This window comes from Equus quagga, chromosome 8 (genome assembly GCF_021613505.1).
Source record: "Equus quagga isolate Etosha38 chromosome 8, UCLA_HA_Equagga_1.0, whole genome shotgun sequence".
Lineage (NCBI taxonomy): Eukaryota > Metazoa > Chordata > Mammalia > Perissodactyla > Equidae > Equus > Equus quagga.
In genome coordinates, this window is record NC_060274.1 from 27,152,105 (window position 1) to 27,176,381 (window position 24,277).

The following is a 24,277-nucleotide window of genomic DNA, read 5'->3' on the forward strand; positions in this document are numbered from 1 at the left end:
TTTGTGCTGATAAACAATATTAGGTGGTAATCTAAGTATGGTATTTTCACTAAATCCACTAAATATTTTAAATCATGGAGACAAACTCATGAATGAATCTGGGTTCTGAGAGTCGTACTTTAAGAAACGCTAGGAGGGGCCCGGACTCCTGGATGGTCCTGTTTCCTGCACACCCTCCCTGTGAGACGGTGGGGAAGTCAGTTGAGGTCTAAACTGCAATTTCTCCATCTGTAAAATGAGAGACCCAGTAACACCCTCATGGCCACGTGAATAAGTGAGATTATGTCTTTAACACACAGAGTAGGATGTCTGGTACAATGTGTTTTCTGTAAATGTCAGATACTGTTTTAAGTATCTAATAAATAGAAAGGTAATTTGTTATAACTTTAAGAAAAGATTCTAGTGATGAGGGGGCATTTGGTTGTCAGAATTGCATGGGGAGGAGCGATGACAACCTGGTGGGTAGAGGCCAGGAATGATGCTAAAGTTCCTACAATGCACAGAACAGCCCCACAGCAAGAGTCGCTTGGCTCCAAATGTCGATAGGGCTGAACTGAGTAATCTGTGGTCTTGAACTCTGCACCGTGTTTTCTGTCTTGAGTTAAGTAATTTATGGTACCATAACTGGCAACTGAATTCCCATAACAGTAATTCTGTTGAAAGACTTATTCTATAATGTATCAGTTTTTTTTTTTTGCATTTTTAAAGGCTTTATTGCTGGCAAACTGGGTAATGGCTTGGGCTTGGGCATGATACATTTTCCTGGAGATTCACTCGATCATTAACGAGGTGTGTATCACTTATTTTTGATACTTTCTCTAAGTAAACTGCTGGGGAAAAATCAGGCTGCCTAATGACTCAAAGTGGTTCGATCATCGTTAAAATTCAAATTTAAGATTCAAATTTTGATTCTGCTGTTAGGGACGGACTTGAGTTCTAGTCTGTGTATTTCTGAAAACAAATCCTCACTCCCCCCCCCCCCCCCCCCGCCACCCCCGGAAAGTCAGACTTTCATAGCAGAAAGATGTGTTCATTATAAAAATAATTCTACTGAGTATGTAGATTTTTCCACGTTAATTTAATAATATAATGGAGGGGAAAGGTCACTTACAGAAGCCCTGACACCTCTCTTCTTCCCACAGGATGCAGTCGATCTGTCAGCAGATTCCATAAGCTCCACCCTTACCACCTTGGTCCAAGGCACCACCATTTCTTGCCTCCTAACTAGTTGCCAGCCTCGACCCTTTCCTCCTGTACAGCCTCCTACAGGGAGATTCATTTTTAAGTTTTCTTTTTACATTACAATATAAGGGAAAGTAAGTGCCTCCTCTAAGACTATTGAATTGTGTCCTAGCTCACCCAGAGCAGACACGAGAGGCGGACGGTGGCCACAGTGACCCACCCCACTGTCCTTTCCCACTGACTCCCTCCGTCACTCCGCTCCAGCCACCTCGCCTCCCGGCTGGTGTCGTTATTGGGAGACCCCACCTGAGTGGGGCAGCAGGAGCTCGCACTTGATCTCTCCTTCGCCCGTCACACTCCTCCTCCTGACATCCGCACCGTCACTCCCTCGCTCCTTTGCACGCGTGCTCCCTTCTCTGTGAGGCCTCCCAAACCATCTAGGGAAGTCGCAATTCCCACGGCGTGATCTATCCTGCTTTCCCTCACCAGCACCCCAATCCTGACTCACTGCCTTCTTTTTTCTGTAGCAATTATTATCATTTGACACATTATATATTGTACTTGTTGATGTATTTATTGTTCTTCTCCTTACATTAGAAGGTAAACTGCTTTAGCGCAAGAATTCTTTTTTTTTCCTGTCTTGTTCGTTGCTGTTTCTCTTATTCCCTCCCCTAGAGGAGCACCGTCAAGAGAAATTCAAGCCAAGCGACATAGCTTTTAATATTCTAGTATCATTTTAAAAAGATAAAAAGAAAAAAGGTGAAATGAATTATAATATATGTAATCATATATCATGTTTAACCCAATATGTCTATAGCATTATCTTCCGTGTCTTCATGCCTACAGACATCTCGATTTAGACAAGCTGCATTTCAAGGGCTCAATGGACACATGTAAGAGAGAAACATTATCATTCCATTGACCTAAGCTTGCGTCCACCAGTAGAGAAAATAATCCTAGTGAACTTTATATGTTTGCATAAATATATTAAACTAATTTTTTAAATTAATGAGATTTATGTAGTAGGATAATTTCTGCTCGTTAGAAAGATATACGCCAGAATTTACATATTTTAACAGATTTTGGATTGAAGAATCAGGCTCTACCTTAAAGTTATTTACTCTAGCCTGATAGTGCAAGACTACATTCCTTTATTATACTCATATTAATATCATGGCACACCTAGTTGAAAACCACCAGTGATACACTGACAGAAAACCATCTTTCCATGCCAGCTGTGGACAGTTCCGTAGGTAAGCAAATTCTTACATATATTAAGCCAAAATCTAATTTGTATTTCTTCATCAAATAGGTCCCAGTGGTTTCTTCTGAAGCAGGGAATGTCTGAGTAGTTTTACACGTGAAAATTGTTTGTTCTTTTCTTTTCCTTTTTTGCGGAAGAAGATTCGACCTTTGCTAACATCTGTGCCAATCTTCCTCTATTCTTTTTTTTAAGTATGTGGCCGCCAGCACAGCACGGCCACTATCAGAGCCATGTGGGTCTGTGCCCAGGAACCAAACCCAGTCCGCCGAAGCAGAGTGTGCCGAACTTAACTACTAGGCCACGAGGCTCACCCTGTTTGAGTTTTTTAATATTGAATATGGTGACCTAAGTGTTCTCTTCTTCTGATGAAATAGACTTAGTCTTTTGAACAGTTCCTTTTATGTCATGTTGTCCCCAAACTTTACTTTCCTCATCTAGGTCCTCTGGTTTTTCTCCTCTTGAGTTTGCTGATGCTCCTTTTAAAATTGTAAGAACTAGAATAAGGCAAATAATTCAAATCTTACTCCAATATGTTGTCGTATTCTGGTTTTACCATCAAATGCAATGCAGCCTCCATCCATTATTTCAGCAGTTCTCTTACCTGTACTCTCCCGTACTCTTGTCCCTTTGTTCTTTTTTTCCACCCAGCTTAACACCCTTCCACCCCGGATCTATCTAACCATTGACCTACTTTCTAGAGTCAGGCTGCCAAATGCCACCAGCTACAAGAGGACTTCACTCAGTGATGGAGACGGGCACCTCAGTATCAGAACCTCAAGTCTCCGCTGGGTGCTCGAGGTTGCCTTATAATCCACTATTCCTCAGTAACCATCCTTTCCACTTACCCTCATTCTCTGTTCCAATCTGTAAAAATATTTCCAAGGCACAGAGCCAAACCCAACACACCCCACTACCAGATTATATCACTTCCTAATTCTGAAAGATTATAAAGACAACCGTGCACACATTTCTCCTCCCTCTGCAGCATAGCTTTTGCCCAAGGGAAATTGTGTAGACAAAGGAAAATTAAGCATTAAAAGCCACATTCCATTGCTGAAATGTTGAACTTAACTCAGGTTTTCCATATGTGTAATTATTAATCAATATATAAATTTATTCTTTAAAACTCCATTTCTCTCTAGGAAATTTTACTATATTTAATCTATTATTCATGCCCTTTAAGGTAGTTTTGAATTCTAATTTTCAATTGAAGCTTGTTGCTATCTTTTCTACCTTCTTGTTATCTGGAAATGTGATAGTCATGCCTGGACACCTTTCTTAAATTATGAGCAATATTGAGTAAAGAAGATAGTGCTGTTAAAATACACTAGGACATTTTTCAAGGTGAACCAAGAGACAGCTTGGTGGAGTGGAATGAGCAGTCTTCCAGGGTTAGGTGAATTGGGAAGATGACCTGTCTGCCATTAGCCAGCGGGCTCTGGAACCTCACTCATCTTCTTGTAGCTGCCTGATCCCTGAATCAGGGACTAAGACACCTCCCCAGGCCTATTCCTCTCAGGTGTGGACTCTAATAGGATATTTAATACTTTGAATCTCCAATTAATATAAAGCTTTTGGAATGGCTATCTACTGTCCCAGGTTTTGCATTTTTCTCCTGTTTATGATTATTTTACCAACAAACCTAAGCCTTAAAAATCATAGGGCTTCCTCATGATTCCTACATAAAATACAGGTATTTTATAAATATAGGGTTTTTTTTGTGATTATCTTAACATTGGCAATTTTAAATTTACTTTAAGTAATGAGATATGGTTCATTACCATAGGCTCATGTCGTGCTGTCCTGACATTTCAAGTGAGCGTGTTCCCAAGGGAGGGTCTTAGTTGGGGCAGACTGACACTGACTGCAGGAGGCAGGCTTCTGTTGCTGCTGGAGGAGTCCCCTCTCTAGGAGGTGGTGAAGGTAAAGTGATTGCAGGTTGCACAGAACGGAAGAATCCTCCAACCGAAAGGCTTCTCCAAAGAGAACAGTGTTAAAATTATTTTAGAAGAAACAATAGAGTTTTCCAAGTACGTATTCTCTATAAGGAACTTGGATGTGTGGTAGTCATATTTATTTTATTTGACTTTTTGATTCAATACTCTTAGTTTCTATTTCCCAAAATATTCCAACGTAAGAAAAATCAACTTAAAAAGTTAAAAATGATGGTGTACTATCATTTTACAAATAAGAGTTGTAAATCATATTGAAAACTATCTATCCAGAAGACTTTAAAATTTTGGACAATATACATATATACTGTGTTTTAGTAAGCAGGGTATAATATTAAGTAAATGACTCTTTTAAGATTTAACTCATTTCTTTGGGCATCTATCTATTCCTTCTAAGACACTGGTGATGAGAGGTTAAAAATTATAGCAAACACAGAGTCTCTAACCTCAAAAAGCTTACAATTTAGTAGGTGAAATAATGTACCAGGCAAATTGAACTTATTATAATTGTCACACTCACAAAAGACTGTGGGCTGTGACAGCTATGCAGCCAACCTGGAGGAAATTGGAAAGAGTTTTATGGAGAAAGCGTTTTTTGAGCTGAACTTTAAAGGACTAGAAAAGCTAGAAGCTGGAATGGACAAAAAGGAGCTTCCTGATACAAGGAACAATGCAAGCAGGACAGCAGGTGACAAGGAGGAACGTGCTTATGACTGTGGATAGCCCTTGGTGAATGAATTAGAGGGTGCTTGGAGGGGAACAGCAACAGGTAAAGGTGAGCTGTTACGGATGCCTGTAATGTCCAGGTAAGTTCTTTCAAGGGTTAGCTCTACTACTCAGCCATCAAAAAGAGGATGAAATCTTGCCATTCGCAATAACATAGATGGACCTTGAGGGTATTATGCTAAGTGAAATAAGTCAGACGGAGAAAGACAAATGCTGTATGATTTCACTCATATGTGGAAGATTAAAAAAAAAAAAAACAATTACAAGTAAACACATAGATGCGAGGAACAGATTGGTAGTTACCAGAGGGGGTGTGGGGTCAGGGGTGGGTGAAAGGTGTAAAGGGGGACATTTGTACAGTGACCTATGGAAACTAAACCTTTTGTGGTGAACATGGTACAGTGCAAACAAAAGTCGAAATATAATGTACACTCAAAATTATGTAGTGTTGTAAACCAGTGTTATTTCAATTTAAAAAAAGAAATCTGATTTAGTAAGGTAGAGATTGACTTAAGCAATATCAAACTGAGGGACACACTACTTTTTCTTAAACACTTTGTTATAAAAAAAATTCTTGTATATACACAAGTAGGAAAAAGTGTACCAGGTGTGCACCGCTTTGCATCAACAATGTTCAATTTATGGCTAATCTTGCTTCATTCATATCCTCACCCACTTCTTCCAGCCTCCCATTACAGACTGTTTTGAAGGAAATCAAAGACATTATATCATTTCATAGGTAACTATGATACTACGTATTTTTTAAATTAAGGTTATGAAAGTTAACATCCTTGTGAAATTACAGTTGTACATCATTAGTCATGTTGTAGGTCCACCACTTCACCCCTAGTGCCCTCCCCCCACCCCCCTTTCCCCTGGCAACCACCGATCAGTTCTCTTTGTCCATGTGTTAACTACCACCTATGAGTGGAGTCATACAGAGATCGTCTTTCTCTGTCTGGCTTATTTCACTCAACATAATACCCTCAAGGTCTATCCATGTTGTTGTGAATGGGACGACTTTGTCCTTTTTTATGGCTGAGTGGTATTCCATTGTGTATATATACCACATCTTCTTTATCCAATCATCAGTTGCTGGGCACTTAGGTTGATTCCATGACTTGGCTATTGTGAATAATGCTGCGATGAACATAGCGGTGCATGGAACTTTTGGAATTGCTGATTTCAGGTTCTTAGGATAGATACCCAGTAGTGGGATGGCTGGGTCATAAGGTATTTCTATTTTTAACTTTTTGAGAAATCTCCATACTGTTTTCCATAGTGGCTGCACCAGTTTGCATTCCCACCAACAGTGTATGAGGGTTCCCTTTTCTCCACAGCCTCTCCAACATTTGTCACTCTTGGTTTTGGATATTTTTGCCATTCCAATGGGTGTAAGGTAATATCTCAGTGTAGTTTTGATTTGCATTTCCCTGATGATTAGTGATGATGAGCATCTTTTCATGTGTCTATTGGCCATCCATATATCTTCTTTGGAGAAATGTCTGTTCATGTCCCCTGCCCATTTTGTAATTGGGTTGTTTGATTTTTTATTGTTGAGTTGTGTGAGTTCTTTGTATATTATGGAGATTAACCCTTTGTCGGATAAATAACTTGTGAATATTTTTTCCCAATCAGTGGGCTGGTTTTTTGTTTCAATCCTGTTTTCCCTTGCCTTGAAGAAGCTCTTTAGTCTGATGAAGTCCCATTTGTTTATTCTTTCTATTGTTTCCCTCATGTGAGGGGTTATGGTGTCCGAAAAGATTCTTTTGAAGCTGATGTCAAAGAGTGTACTGCCAATATTCTCTTCTAGAAGACTTATTGTTTCAGGCCTAATCTTTAGGTCTTTGATCCATTTTGAGTTTATTTTAGTAAATGGTGAAAAAGACTGGTCAATTTTCAATCTTTTGCATGTGGCTGTCCAGTTTTCCCAGCACCATTTGTTGAAAAGACTTTCTTTCCTCCATTGTAGGCCCTCAGCTCCTTTGTCAAAGATTAGCTGTCCATAGATGTGTGGTTTTATTTCTGGGCTTTCAATTCTGTTCCATTGATCTGTGCACCTGTTTTTGTACCAGTACCATGCTGTTTTGATTCCTGTAGCTTTGTGGTATGTTTTGAAGTCAGGGATTGTGATGCCTCCAGCTTTGTTTTTCTTTCTCAGGATTGCTTTAGCAATTTGGGGTCTTTTGTTGCCCCATATGAATTTTAGGATTCTTTGTTCAATTTCTGTAAAGAATGTCATTGGGATTCTGATTGGAATAGCGTTGAATCTGTAGATTGCTTTAGGTAGTATGGACATTTTAACTATGTTTATTCTTCCAATCCATGTGCATGGAATGTCTTTCCATCTCTTTATGTCATCATTGATTTCTTTCAAGAACGTCTTGTAGTTTTCGTTGTATAGATCTTTCACTTCCTTGGTTAAATTTATCCCAAGGTATTTTATTCTTTTTGTTGCGATTGTGAATGGGATTGAGCTCTTGAGATCTTATTCTGTTAGTTCATTGTTAGCATATAGAAATGCTACTGATTTATGTATGTTGATTTTATACCCTGCAACTTTGCTGTAGTTGTTGATTGTTTCTAATAGTTTTTCTATGGATTCTTTGGGGTTTTCTATATATAAGATCATGTCGTCTACAAACAGTGAGAGTTTTACTTCTTCGTTGCCTATTTGGATTCCTTTTATTTCTTTTTCCTGCTGAATTGCTCTGGCCAAAACCTCCAGTACTATGTTGAATAAGAGTGGTGAAATTGGGCACCCTTGTCTTGTTCCTGTTCTGAGAGGGATGGCTTTCAGTTTTTGTCCATTGAGTATGATGTTGGCTGTGGGTCTGTCATATATGGCCTTTATTATGTTGAGGTACTCTCCTTCTATACCTATTTTATTGAGGGTTTTTATCATAAATGAGTGTTGGATCTTGTCGAATGCTTTCTCTGCATCTATTGTGATGATCATGTGGTTTTAGTTTCTCATTTTGTTAATGTAGTGAATCACGTTGATTGACTTGCGGATGTTGAACCATCCCTGTGTCCCTAGTATAAATCCCACATGATCATGGTGTATAATCTTTTTGATATATTGCTGTATTTGGTTTGCCAAAATTTTGTTGAGGATTTTTGCATCTATGTTCATCAGTGATATCGGCCTGTAGTTTTCCTTCTTTGTGTTGTCCTTGTCAGGTTTGGGGATCAGAGTGATGTTGGCTTCATAGAATGTATTAGGGAGTGCTCCATCTTCCTCTATTTTCGGGAATAGTTAGAGAAGGATAGGTATTAAATCTTCTTTGAATGTTTGGTAGAATTCTCCAGAGAAGCCGTCTGGTCCTGGATTCTTATTTTTGGGGAGGTTTTTGATTACTGTTTCTATTTCTTTACTTGTGATTGGTCTATTCAGAGTCTCTATTTCTTCCTGATTCAGTTTGGGTAGGTTGTATGAGTCTAGGAATTTATCCATTTCTTCTAGGTTGTTCAATTTGTTGGCATATAGTTTTTCATAGTATTCTCTTATGATCCTTTGTATTTCTTCAGTATCTGTTGTGATTTCTCCTCTCTCATTTCTAATTTTATTTATTTGAGACTTCTCTCTCTTTTTTTTTTAGTGAGTCTGGCTAAGGGTTTGTCGATTTTGTTAATTTTTTCGAAGAACCAACTCTTTGTTTCATTGATCCTTTCTACTGTCTTTTTTGTTTCAATATCATTTATTTCTGCGCTAATTTTTATTATTTCCCTCCTTCTACTGACTTTGGGCTTTGTTTGTTCTTCTTTTCCTAATTCCATTAGGTGTCGTTTGAGGTTGTTTATGTAAGATTTTTCTTGCTTGTTGAGGTGAGCCTGTATTGCAATGAATTTCCCTCTTAGGACTGCCTTTGCTGCGTCCCAAATCATTTGGTATGGTGTGTTTTCATTTTCATTTGTCTCCAGATAATATTTGATTTCTTCTTTAATTTCTTCAATAATCCATTGTTTGTTCAGTAGCATGTTGTTTAGTCTCCACATTTTTGGCCCTTTCCCAGCTTTATTCTTGTAGTTGATTTCTAGTTTCATAGCATTATGATCAGAAAAGATGCTTGATATTATTTCAACCCTCTTGAACTTATTGATGCTTGCTTTGTTTCCCAAGATATGGTCTATCCTTGAGAATGTTCCATGCGCCCTTGAGAAGAATGTGTAACCTGCTGTTTTTGGATGAAGTGTCCTATATATATATATCTATTAGGTCCATCTGATCTAATTTTTCATTTAATTCTATAATTTCCTTGTTGATTTTCTGTCTTGATGATCTGTCCATTGGTGTTAATGGGATGTTGAGGTTCCCTACTATTATTGTATTGCTGTTGATGTCTCCTTTTAGTTTTGTTAATAGTTTCTTTACGAATTTTGGTGCTCCTGTGTTAGGTGCGTATATATTTATAAGTGTTATGTCATCTTGGTGGAGTGTCCCTTTTATCATTATATACTGCCCCTCTTTGTCTTTCTTTATCTGTTTTGCTTTGAAGTCTACTTTGTCTGATACAAGTATGGCAACACCTGCTTTCTTTTGTGCATTATTAGCTGGGAGTATTGTTCCATCCCTTCACTTTGAGTCTGTGTTTGTCTTGGGGCTGAGGTGTGTTTCCTGGAGGCAGCATATTGTTGGATCTTGTTCTTTGATCCATCCTGCCACTCTGTGCCTTTTGATTGGAGAGTTCAATCCATTCACGTTTAGAGTGATTATTGAAACGTGGGGGCCTACTGTTGCCATTTTATCACTTGTTTTCCAGTTCTTTTGCATTTTGTCCTGATAGAGAGCTGTTACTTTGTGTTATTGTCCTTCTGCTTATCTCCTTTGTTCTGGATTTTTTAACCCCTTTCCTTTTTTTGATTTTTCAGGAATGAGGTTCTTCCTGAGCATTTCTTGAAGAGGAGGTTTTGTGGCAATGAACTCCCTTAACTTTTGTTTATCTGGGAAAGCTTTTATTTCTCCATCGTATTTGAAGGATATTTTCACTGGGTAGAGTATTCTTGGCTGCAGGTTTTTGTCCTTCAGAGTTTTGAATATTTCATCCCAATCTCTTCTAGCCTGTAAGGTCTCTCCTGAGAAATCTGCTGATAGCCTTATGGGGTTTCCTTTGTAAGTTATTTTCTTCTGCCTGGCTGCCCTTAGTATTTTCTCTTTGCCACTGACTTTTGCTAGTTTCACTACTATATGCCTTGGGGTTGGTCTTCTTGCGTTAATAAAGTTTGGAGATCTATTGGCTTCTGTCACATGAAGTTCCATCTCTCTTCCCAAGTTTGGAAGGTTCTCAGCTATTATTTCTTTGAACAGGCCTTCTGCCCCCTTCTCCTTCTCTTCTCCCTCTAGTATACCTATAATCCTTATGTTGCATCTTCTAATTGAGTCAGGTAATTCTTAGAGAATTTCTTCATTTCTTTTTAGTCTTAGTTCTCTCTCCTCCTCTGTCTGCAGCATTTCTATATTCCTATCCTCCAAATTGCTAATTCTGTCCTCCATATTATCGACCCTACTGTTCAGAGAGTCCAGATTTTTCTTAATCTCTTCCATTGTGTTCTTCATCTCCAGTATTTCTAATTGGTCCTTCTTTATAGTGTCAAGCTCTTTTGTGACATAGCTCCTGAGCTCATTGAGTTGTCTATCTGAATTCTCTTTTAACTTGTTGAGTTTTTTAATAATGGCAGTTTTGAAATCATCGTCATTTAGGTTATAGATTTCATTGTCTTTGGGATTGTTTTCTGGGTGCTTATCATTTTCCTTCTGTTCTGGAGATTTAATATATTTTTTCATACTGCTTGATGGCGTGGATTTGTGCCTCCGCATAGAGATAGAGTTTAGTCGCTGCTTCCACTTGTTGCGACTGGTGTGTGTGTGGGGGGGGGGGGGCAGCTGTTTAGACTGTACCAACCAGGAACCCTGTCAAATGTTACTGACTGGGTCTGGACCCCTCCTCGTAGTCACAGTGGTCCTGCGGTGTCCCTCGTCGGTTGTGGGGGCAATCGCAAGGGCACCTCAGGCTGCTGGTGCCTACTGTTGCAGCCCACCTAGACGCACTCCCTCTTTGTGGTCTGCAGTGGTGTTGTGGGCTTTCCCAGCAGCCAGGAGCAGGATCACCCATAAATGCTGCTTTGTCCCTAACAGAGCCCACCAGATCACACTCGTCCACTGCAGGTCCCAGCAGAGCTACGGGTATCTTCTGCAGTCTGTCGTTAGCTCACCTAGCTGTGCTACTTTTGCCCCAGGGCCTTCCTGCCTTGCGATTGCCAGTCAGGACCTCTCCACTAGTGCTGTGCAGAGGCTTTCACTGAGGCTGCTGTGGGAACCTGGAGTTCCCCCCTGGGCTATGTAGCCATTTCACTGGAGCTCCACTCTGCCCCACTCCACCCTCATGGGATCTCTGGGAGCCCCTTGCCTCGTCTGGGACATGGCCAGAGTCCGTGGGCCTGGCGGTGGCTTGTAAGCTGCTGCCTTGTGGGGAATTCTGCTCTAGGGAGCTTCCTGGTGTTCCGAATGCTGGGCAGGGCCTCCCTGCCAATGGCCAGCAGAGGCCCTCCCTGTTGGGGGGTGCGGGACCCTGGAGAGTCCCCCTGGGTCTCAGAGCCAGGTGTTGGTACTATGTATTTTTTAAAAATAAGGAGAATGACGCAGCAATATCAAATAGCCAGATAGTATTCACATTATAGTAGTTTAACAATTTTTATTTTCTGAAAGTTTGCCTGAATTGGGACCCAATTAAGGTCCATAACTGCATTCAGTTGATAGTTCCACCCTTCTTCTCTCTCTTCTATTTTCTTTGCAATTTATTTCTTGAGGGAAGCTGGTTATTATTTGTCTTATAGATTTTTTTCAGTCTGCATTTTGCCAATTCAATCTGTGTGATCATTTAACCTTTTTTTCTGTTCTTCCTCTCTCACTTTTTTTTACCTTACATAGCAATTCCAGAATTTTGCTTCAAGCTTTCTGTAATTGTATGGTTAAATATTACTGAAGAAATCTACACAGTGGGGTCATTTTATGTCCATGATCAATAATACCAAATGAGAATTCTACCAGGCTCAGTATTGCTAGTGTATTTCTCTGGTAAACCCACTTTCCATGATCTGCAGGGTCTTTTCACACCTTTATGACTCTCCTTGACTTTTCTAAAAGTCAAATTTTCATCTCATAATCCCGCTCCATACTTTTTTGAAAAAATAGAAGCCCTTAGACTAGAGATCCTTCATGGTCCTTTAATCAATTCATCAATACTAGCTGTATCTGCTCCAGTCTCCTTCTTTCCTCATTTTGACAGAAGGTGTGAGTGTATACAGGTTGTTTTCTTTGTAAGAAACCACTTACAAACCTAGTACATCTGTAGTTTTAGTCCTTTTCACAATTTACAAAAATACTTACTTCTTGATTATTTATTTTGTGTTATCTTTCCAACTATAGGTAGGAAACCTCTCTGAGGGCAAAAACCCGTGTTTGCAACCTTCATTCCACATTCACACCTAGACTAGCATAGTGTCTTTTATGTTATTATTATTATTATTTGCTGAGGATGATTCTCATGAGCTAACACCTATCCCAGTCTTCCTCTATTTTGTATGTGGGGTGCTGCCACAGCATGGCTGGATGAGTGGTCTAGGTCTCTGCCCAGGATCTGAACCCGTGAACCCCAGCTACTGAAGTGGAGCATGTGGGACTTCAACTACTGGGCCACGGGGCTGGCCCAACGACTTCTGTAGTACACTCACTCAATAAATAGGTGTTTAACGAGAGTATAGAAGAATGGTGGGAAAGACAGATGCATAGCTGATTGAGTCATGAGTAAATGACTAGGAAATTAAATGTCCACGTAGACAGAAACAAAACAAAACATTACACATTATACGTGATAAAAATGAGTGTACCTATTCATCATTGCTTGTGACTTCTTTTCTTGTCTTGAATTGATCTGTGTGTACAAACAGTCTGCCTTAGAAAAAAATTTCTATCAGCAACTGTTGTTCTTTTTCGACATCTTAAATTTGGGAAAATTGAATTTTACAATGGGATATAATTAATTGAAAGTGGAAAAGCCATTAATCCAAGGCATTGTATGATTTGCTCTAAAATTTTAAATGTCCAGAAAGAACAACAGTGTTTGCTGATATATTTTATTTAAGCAAAATATTTGAAACTATGTCTAAAAGTTTTAGCTGTTGCTCTTATTGAAAGAACAAATGGTCATAGAAACGTTCTGATCAGATTTATTTTTCCATAGATTTGCTTTCACTGCTGTTCCCTGCTTTGAAAATGCAGAAGCACTTTTATAATTTTGCCATAGAAATAGAAATGATAATTTTAAAAATTTATTGATAGAGCAAGATAATCAGTAATGGTTTGCTGGGAGTATGATTTACCCAGACACAAATATTTTAAACTATTATTATACAGCCGTGAAATGAATGCCTCTAGTTATGAAAATGGAAATTACACATTCCAATGATGTATTTATTTGTATTTGTGTAAAAATACAATGATGTATGTATTTATGAAAACACATCTAGTGTCTTGTGGATTTGAAATTTTTCATCATTCTAATAAGTGCCTTTTGGCAAATGTATTTATTAGCCTTTACCTAATGAGACCATCATTCGACAGGAGGCCATCACAATTCCTGGAACATTTATATTTACTGAATGAGACAAACAGGCATTATTTCAAGAGGAGAAAAAGTGGCATTACTTGGTTTGTGATCAATACTATGCACAAGTTTAATTTTTTTATGCTAATGCTTAAGCAGATCGATTAAGCCCTAACAAAATAGTCCATGATTGACAAAAGGCCTTCAGAGAGAACATGGAAATGCTGTTTTTCAGGGAATGGATTCAACCATGTCATGCCTGTGGCCCCCATAATGTGCGTGTGTGGTGTGTAACAACAATGACTTCAGCGACTGTGGTTGGACATAGGAATTCTGGAGTCTGTGCCCAGTGCCCAGTGACCTCTCAACCTTGACTCCTCAACATGCCTCTGTGTGTTCATGCACAGTCACCGCAAAAGCAGCATGTAACACTTGCTATTATATGTTGATCTGATGAACGGTTAAAACAAACTGAACCTTTTCTCCATTACAAAAAAAAATTGTTCATTTTTGAAAATTATAGATTTTGATTAACCATTTATATTTCTATCCACAAAATAAGAGATCCATTTTTGTTACATTTTCAAATTTTAGAAAAGTAAAAACCAAACAAATAAACAAGACAAAAATTGTGTTGATGCTGTAGCAGGATGCTTAGTGTTCACATGAAGATTGGGAAGCGGACTTTGTTTAACGATAAGGAAAAAATTAGGTCAGGGTGCAGATAAAGAATGGAGGTTGGAGGGACGAAGTGTCTTCCTCTCGTGTGTCAGGTGGATGGCACACTCGGCAGACAGGGCATCTAGATGTTACCGTGAGCGAGAGTCTCTCCTTCCCTATCCTGACTGTGGGTGGGTGCCAGCCCTGAGGCTCTTCTGAGGAAGGAAGAAGGGCAGACATACACATCAAATTCATTTAAACAAGGCGCAGCACCAGTTTATTTATTCCATTTTCTCTTTACCTATAACTATGCACAGAACCTCTGACTGGATATAGACCGGTGTTATTTTTTTAAAGACTTGATTATCCAGATTAAGTCAAAAATTGTGACCTGTTAAATGACAATTTGACTTCAACAATCATTTTGCTACTAGGATCAATATTGCTGTATTTTACTGTTTGTTCTTACGTGTTCTGAAATAATTTCAAAGCGTGTGTATTGATACCTACAGCTATGCATTCTGGGTTTTTTAGAGTTAAAATTTTTATCTATTATTCAATATATTAAAAAAACTTTTTGGAAAACAATCATTCGGTCTACAGAGATATTTAAGGAAATTAGTTTATTGACAACTTTTATTGATCCAAATTTGTATATTTTAAGGAAAGTATATTCTCACAGGGAAGCAAAGACGCGGCCAACTGAGAGAGCCGTTGGCCATCGCGTGGCCTGACTTCAAGCGTCCTGCAGCAGGACTGGCAGATGGCAATTAGGACTTTGGGTGTCCGGTTGAGAGCTGGCCTCGCCCATGGCTTTCTGAGCATTTCATTCCTTACTCCATTTCATTCTTGATCATGAGAGCCCTTAACAATTAATGAATTAAATCTATTATGTCTCTCATTAGTTTTCTCAAGCCTGCAGCTGAAGATTTTTTTTTTTTTTTTTTTGCCCGAAATCATGCGACATGGTTTCCACATTCCTCTTCCGTTCAGGTTTAGAGTTCACTACAATATACCGTGCCAGAGGGATGCCAGCATCAGTTCACCACTGTGGGCTCACGTTGATTTTGTGATCAATGAATGTGCCAGGTCTTTCACATGAATGGTGTGGATACAATTACCCATCGATCTGATAAAAAGAGAACTTTAAAGATAAATCTTTACCTCCTCTGATCCTCCAAAACAAATTCCAGATGGGTTAAATATCAAAACGTAAAAAATAAAATACAAATCTTCTAAAATTATCAAAGGGAAAGGAAATATGGCAGAATACACTGGTGACTGTAGAGTAGTGGAAAATTGCTTAAACCAGTTTTTAAAAAATGCGTTTCATAACAGAACAAATTGGCAAATGTCTTAAAATGCCCCTGCCCAATTTTGATGTCAAGGTTCTATCGGCCTCAGAGAAGGCTTTTCCTCTCTCTCTACTCTCTAGAATGAAGTGAATTAAACAGAGACTTTTTGGGCCTTGAATTTTGGATAATAATGGCTAGTGAAGCCGTTTGTACAGTAGACTTCTGCCTCCCCTTCATTTTTTGGAGGGAGCTGGGGAGATGTAAGAAATTTATGTTATTTCTGCAGGGTTTTGGCATATTCCAATTTATATTTTCTTCCTTGAGCCATTTTTTTGTCATTTTCATGTTCCTACAACATTTTAACTTTTATCTGTTTTATTGTGTATGTGTTTACACAATTTATTGGCATGAATTAAATTATGGTTTTAGCTCATGATTTTTTTTTTTTCCTACTTCTTCTCCCCAGATCCCCCCAGTACATAATTGTATATTTTAGTTGTGGGTCCTTCTAGTTGTGGCGTGTGGGACGCCACCTCAGCATGGCCTGATGAGGGATGCCATGTCCACACCCTGGATCCGAACCGGTGAAACCCTGGGCCGCCACAGCGGAGCACGCAAGCTTAACCACTCGGCCACGGGGCCGGCCCCTCATGATATTTTTTAGTGTATATTTTATGTGCACTTATGTGCCTCCTTCTCTCTCCTGAGTATTTATATGAACCTTTTCTCTCTCTTTTTTTATTTTAAAATCAATCTTGCCAGATGCTTATCTATTTTATTACTTTTTACCAAAAACATTTTTTAAATTTTGTTAATCATCTCTTTTCTTTCTTTGCTTCATATGCTAACAATTTCTGCTTTTATCTTTTACTTTCTTCTAATTTCTTTAACTTTACCTTATGAAATTTTTCTAATTTCCTAACTTGAACCACTAGCAATTAATTTTCAGCCTTTATGTTTTTAAAAACAGAGCTCTAATTGCCCATTATTTCTAAATATTTTCATTCCATTATGATTATTTCTTTAACCTTTGATATCTTTAGAATGATTTTATTATAGCCATTTATTCAAAATTCATTTATTAGTTGTTTATTGCACATTCCAATCTCTGCCCCTTTCTCCACTCTATTTCCGTTATTATTTTAACTTTTAGCTTTTAGAGAACATAAATTTTCCATTAAATAAAAATTATAGGAACTAGTATAATCAGTGCTTACTGAATAGTTAATCTGATTAAATTAATCTAAATTGTAGAAGCATATAGATTTCTTATTTCAGAGTTGTTTATAACATTTACTTCACTTGCTGAATAATGTAAGAAAGTTTTTATTGTATTTGTTGTCTTATTCATATTTTCTTCATATTATAATATAGGAATTCGATAAAAAGTAATGCAAAAAATGTAATGCAAAATAGATAATATCATCCATCCATTGACATTTTAATTATTTCTCTTTCTTTATAATCATCATAAAATGTATTATACTTCTAAGAAAAAAACAAAGCTAGGAAAGGCAAGAAACCAAGCTATTTCAAAGTTATTTGGCCCCTAATAACTCCAGTCAGAGATAAGGCTGTGTGCACTTCTGATAAGAATTAAAGGAAAGTGATTTCCCCCGACGCTCGTGTGTGAGAGCCCTTCAGTCAGGGTAACGTGCTTCCCCTTTCAGGATATTTTATCTTAGTGATGTTGGTATTTCTTTGAAGAAGAGGATGAATGTGATAACTTCCTTCCAACATTCTGAACTAGCCTCTTCTCCATAACAATACCAGGATACTTCGGGGAAAAACGATGCTGCACATTAATGTTGCAGGAATATGAATTAATAATTTTACCTCAATTTATAGGCAAACATTTTATTAATTTTTAAAAGCTTACAGTGTTTTTACTTTTAAGATATTGGAGTATTTACTCATAATATTCATTATGAGTTATATTCAATATTCATTATGAATTATATTCAATATTCATTATGAATTACATAATTTTTGTGCTATATTTTCAATATAAAAATAGATTGCAGGAGCTGGCCCAGTGGCATAGTGGTTAAGTCCATGCTCTGCTTCAGCAGCCTGGGGTTCACAGGTTCGGATCCCGGGCATGGACCTACACACCACTCATCAAGCCATGCTGTGATGGCGACCCACATACAATAGAGGAAGATTGGCACAGATGTTAGCTCAGGGCAATGTTCCTCATACGAAAAGAAGAAAAATAGATTGCAAGAATAGTCTACTTTTAACTTTTGGTAATAATGGAATATAGAAGAATTTTGAAGCCTCAGATTTCAAGTCAAATTCAATGTTAAAAGTATGTAATTCTGACTATTATTACAGGTATTAACAAAAATGTAAAATTATAGTGGTTAACAGGCAGTATTACGATTTATAATATAAGGCTTCCTTCATTAAATGTTACACATTGTAAGCTGTAAAATATAGTAAATTGTGTTAATTTGTATGAATATTTCTGACTAACCCTTTATAAAATAGTGTATGGCATATATTACCTACTATATTATCTACTACGCTCTATAAATCTGACTTAGAAACGAGACTTGTTAAGTACACTTAACTAAAAAAAATATTTATTAGGGCTAGCCTGGCTGAGCAGTGGTTAAGTGTGCACACTATGCTTCAGCAGCCAGGGTGGGGTTCACTGGTTCGGATCCTAGGTGTGGACATGGCACCGCTTGGCACACCATGCTGTGGTAGGCGTCCCACATATAAAGTAGAGGAAGATGGGCACGGATGTTAGCTCAGGGCTAGTCTTCCTCAGCAAAAAGAGGAGGATTGGTAGAGGATGTTAGCTCAGGGCTAATCTTCCTCAAAAAAAAAAAAAAGGAAATGTTTCTTGCACACGACTTCCTTCGGGTTATGCAAGATATTTGCATGGAGCATTTGTGACACCCATGGACTGTTTTTGAACTTCAAAAGTAGCAATGAACCCCCACAGAATACTCATCTTAAATAAAAATACTTTCAATCTGTAAACTGTTATTAAATTGTTAGATTTCAGATAATTTATTTATAACCTCGTATTTCAACTCCAAATCCCCATTTTTAAAAAAGTTGCTTATTGTGAAGAAAGAATTATAGCATTTTTTCAGTCCAAGGTAGTAAACTTATTAAGAGTCAGCATTTTTATGTGATCATGAAGATCCAAGCACGTAGAGTAAGCTTTTCGAATCCAGAATAAGAGAGAAGCCCAGAATTTATTAACTGTGTTCTGGCTATCAAAGGCTTGTCACTCTGTCTGTCTGAAGGGCACCTGGACAATTCTATTTTTACTATTTTTTCTACTTTAATGCTATAACTGCATTTGAATGTGTGACACAGCTAGGCAAAGATCTGTAAGGGAGGGGACCACTGAGTAAATGTGTTAGTCCCCAACATACTAGAAAAATAGTCATAACTATCTATCACCTGAGTCCAAGGGACGCTTTTTATTTGTGTTTTTTCATCACTTTACAAGAACTTATCCTCTTGACCATGTTTGGACTACAATTGAGAATGAGTTGCTTCCATTTTAAATAAAGTTTAAAAATTATTTTGCCGATTTTAGACTGTAAGCCCCAAGAGGGCAGGATTATTTGTTTTATTCACTGATGTATTCCAGGTGTCCAGTGTAATCCTTGTCACTCAATAACCATTTGTTTAAATTATGTATATATATAATAATACATTGTAGGTAGACGTCGTATTATTGAAAGAAGGAAGAAAGATGCGGTACATTTTTCTGCAAGAATTTAGTATTCCTGATTTATTTGTTAGCCTTTATCAGAAACCAGATATTGTCCTTTATTTTTTTTTTAACTTTTTGGCAAAATTATGTCTAAACGGAGCCACTCAGTATTTTCAGTGTTTGCTTAAGAGAGTCATTGGTTAAACATATGCTCTCAGATATCACCTCAAAATTATGCATTATTTTTCAAGTACTTAGAAACATTGTGTTTTCACAGGCATTTTTCTTCTGTCATATAGGTCGCAGTAATCTAAAAAAACATTTCAAGGTGTCTGGAAACTTCCACAATAGCTTGTATGGACAGAACCACGTCTTTAGTTTACACATCCGTTTTTAAGTCAATTTCTCTTCCTTTTATTCAGAAAGTGTGGAACATCCTAGACACGCTCTTTGTGAAATTTCACTATGTGTCCAGCAATTACATTATGTTTAATTTCTACCTTCCTTCTTAATAAGAAAACCCATGAATGTTAATAGCCAGCGCGTGCATCTGCCGTCTGGCATTTATAAAGTTCACCAGAAGCACTTATATTTTATGTGTCAATTGGGATTGTCCCACATTAGCCCTGATTTACAAGTATCATTTATCAAAGGTTACACCTGCTACACCAAAAATATCACACAAGGTCACTCTTTCTCTTAATGTCTCTGCTGCAAATTTATTTGTGTTGTAAAGTTTCTTACTAGTATTTTTATTATTTTTCTCATCAACACTCAATCAGCTGGATATGAGTCCACGTTTTCATTATACTTAAAGGGCCGGACATATAACTTTTCAAGGTTTTTCTGACTCTGGATATGTACACTTAGTATGTCTGTCCATACATTCTACAAGATTTATGGTTCAATTTTGAATCCAGGTGCTGGGAAATTGGCTAACATCAACCATTCTGGGTGTTATAATGAATGTTTTCTGGATGCTATTATATGAGTGGGAACATGGAGGTTTTTTTGTGGTAGGATTTTGTACTCATGTATTAACATTAAGTAGCATGCTAAAATTTTTCTTTGTAGAGATAATATTGTGGATGTTTAAAGTCTTCAGGGTAAAATTTTTAAATGACTTGAAGAATCCATTGAGAATGACTTCAATAAATTTTCCATGGTTAATGGAGGGTGAGCCCCTCTCTCCTTGAGAAATGGTGCTACAGTGTAGCTCAGGGGCCTTGTATACGTAGGCTGGGAACCCCACCCAGAGAAGCACCACCACTCTGTAACATTTCCCATCCCTAAAATTGGTTATACTGCCTGTCAGTAACTGGAAAGAATCCAGGATTTTACCCACTTGCAAGCAAGAAGTTAGACTGTTACCCTTCCACGGATGCTGGTAGACGACTCGAAACTCTGGATCAGAGTAAAAGGAATTTATTATTCATGGCATTGCAGGAAGCAAAAGCTCTATTTTCACGTCAGTTCTCATCCCTCAAGTCCTAAGGGGGATGTGGAGTGGCCCAGATGGATGCCGCACAGGCAGTAGGAATCCTGGACTTACTCAAATCTTTTCTAGTGGGCAATACACCTGCCTGAACTTTGCTCCGGAGGGAGACACACTGTTTCCCAAGTCTGTTTGTTATAGAAACCTTTGATAACAGTCAGTGCCTCTGCTGGCAAGACAGAAATGGTAGAAAGCCATGGAGAACTGTCTCTCAACATTGACTCCTTAAAGATTTTATTTCCCTCAGGACTCCTGCTCTTGTTGGTATGTAACTTTCAGGCCATTACCAGGAAATAGTTTTTTCTGTAAAAAGGACATTGAATTTCAGAGAGATAAACACATGATCCCACTCGTGAGAGTTATCTTTTTCAGGTTCATAAAGGATTTCTTTATTAAGGGAATAAAAGATGCATTTATTGCATGCGAATATTGATATATTTTCTAATTTGCAGAAAAATAACAAAGATGGAAAGAAAGATGAAACCTGGACCTCAGTTGGGGCCACCTCTCTGATATTCAGATGTTCTCTGACGTTGTTGCCTCTTATTGCATCCCACTCTATGAATCTGAGTCCACCACTGAGCCTGCTGCTGTGCCGTTCAAAACAAGGCCTGGAAACAGCTGGGGAAACGATAAAATAATTCCACAACAAGACTATGGTTTAATGAACATTTACTGTGTCAAGTTACTGCGAGAGATGTACGGGAGGGTCAGACATGAGTTCTGCTGTTAAAATTTTGTAACCTAATTGAAGAGAGAAGATTTTTAAATGTGAGAAACTGAATGAAAATATTAAGTACTATCTTGAAACAGTTACGTTATAAATAACGATGTGAATAACTGGTAAAGCTTTTATTAGCAAACAAACCTGATGCAAAAAATTCATGTAGGAAATTAGTGGTAAATAAATACACTATTGCAACAGAGCAAGTTAGCTCCTAGCATAAGGCCTAGTGCAGTATAATCTCGGTGTAAATTAGTTGGTTGAATGAATGAAAAAATAAATGAATTGCATGTATTATCTGAATAAGCAACCAAAATGGCCTCTTTTTTCCAACTAAGTTGGAGGTTGTATAGCAGAATCTCCTAGCTGTTAACCACGCACTTCTGTCACAGCTCTGTGGTGACAGAGCTGGGTCACCCCCTCTCTGGACCTCTTTCCCATCTTCCACACACCTCTCCTAGTGGTGATGGAAGGCGCATCTAGGGTTAATCCAAAAACAGCAGTAGATTTCTCTCTCTCTTTCCTTCCCCTTCTCTGGAAGAAAAACAAAAGCCCCAAAACAATTATAATTAAGAAAAATATTTGTTCTAAAAAAACAAAACCAGAAACCAGACAGCATTGAAGTCACTTTGTAACACCCATGCCCAGTTCTTTCCCGAGAGTGAGAAACAGTGAGAACTAATAAAAATTTGGGGAGCGCGTATGTTAAAAAATAATAAAATCATGTTATACAATTTATTCTGATGTTTACATTACTCATCTAATAGTGTATCTTGGAAATATTTCGATGGGTTATGCATTTGATAACCCACACAGTGTTTCACAGTAGAATTGCACAAGACATGTAAAGTTCAACTTTTCCTTCGTCGCAACATTTCAACATTTACAATTCCTAAAGTGCGATAAACATCTATAATAAACTGAAGGATGAGATGAGTACTTTATGAAAAGCAATTCTCTAGCCAATAGGCTTTTATTAACACCTCTATTACCTTATTGTTTTAATTTATGTTTTCCTGTTTACCAATGAAATTGAATGCTGATCTCAAATGTCTATTGCAAATTGTTACTTCTGTTTTTGATGAATTACTTGATTGCATCCTTTCTTAATGAATCCTGTAACTATTTGTTGCAGGAAATAGTTTTACTTTTCACTTTCTATAATGTGTTTTATATTACACAATTTTAAATATTTAAGTACATTAATCTTTCATTTATGGATAATCCACAGACTATCTGATTTAGCAAAAGCTTCCCTACCTTAGACTATAAGGACATTCACTCATATTTTATACTTACAAAACATGTTTATAAGTGTAAACATTATAAATATTAAACTAATCTTTATGATTTCTCTAATAGTCAAACATCAAGAATGTAGATTTTATGTATGACGTGAGGTTGTCATTAATTCTTCCCCAAATTGATAGCCAATTATTCAAATAATGTAGATTTAATTATATACAATTTTCCCAGCCTATTTGAAAATCACCTTATGTTCTGAATGTATCTGTTTGTGTATACTCCCACTGCCTGAATGATTTCTTCGTATATTCTCACAAAATATCACATTGCTCAATTTGGTAATTTTACATTTTGTTATGAGGTAGAGTAGGTTCCTCTTCATTATTTCCTTTGCTGAAATATCATTGGCTATTCTTACAAATTACTTTTCCACACAAACTTGAGAATAAATAATTTGAGACCTGTTTTTAAACCATATATACACAGGCACAGGCACACAAATACACACATATCTCATTAGGATATTGAATGGAATTACGTGGGTGTTATAGTTTAATACAAGGACAATTAGCCTCCTCTTTTATATTGTCTTTCAATTTTAAGCATGATCTTTCTCTGCAGTCATTTCTTTTGACCTTCAGTAAAGTATTTAACATCTCTTGCTATCACTATTTTTAAGTATTTTGTACTTTTTGGGATTTTTTCCAGCGCATGTCTAGCTGATTGCTGCTGATATCTATAGGACTGACATCAACTTTTGTATATTATTTTTCTATTTTCCACATTTCTAGATTCTTATGTTAGTGATAAACATGCTTCTTTGATTTCCAGATAATTTCTAGAAAGCATTTCTTTTGCCGTTTGGGAGTTGGTCCTCTCCTCTCTGTAGTCAATTTTTAAGTACAATTTTGTATTAACTGGGGCTTCCAGAATTAGGCTGGGTATAAAAGAAGAAAGTATATGGGGGAAGTGCCCAGCTATTCTGACACACCTGGGTCCTTCAGGGATAGTCATGGTGGACCACCTGTTTGTAATTAGCTTATGGAACGAGCCAGACTCAGGAGAGCGCAATTCAGAAAGCAAGTTCCTAATTTACACTATCCATTCATTTTATGGAATCAAAATCTCTCATGTCAAAGTTTTATTTCTGTTTCTTTTTTTTGGAACCTTCTTTTTTAGCACTCTTTGTAGTATCTATTTTCATACACCCTACATATAATGCAAATATTCCCAAAACACTGACATTGCAGAATCACTTTACTCGATAAAGTTAGACAAGTTGATAAGATATCTTCACAACCACAAAGAAAACCACCACCATTGTTCAGGAAGAATGTTTTTCTCACTGAAGCATAAAAGATTAATGCTGATTTCATCCTAATTTCAGGTATCACTAAAAATCAAATGACGAAGGGAATCATAAAAATTTCAAGCAACAAAGCTGTT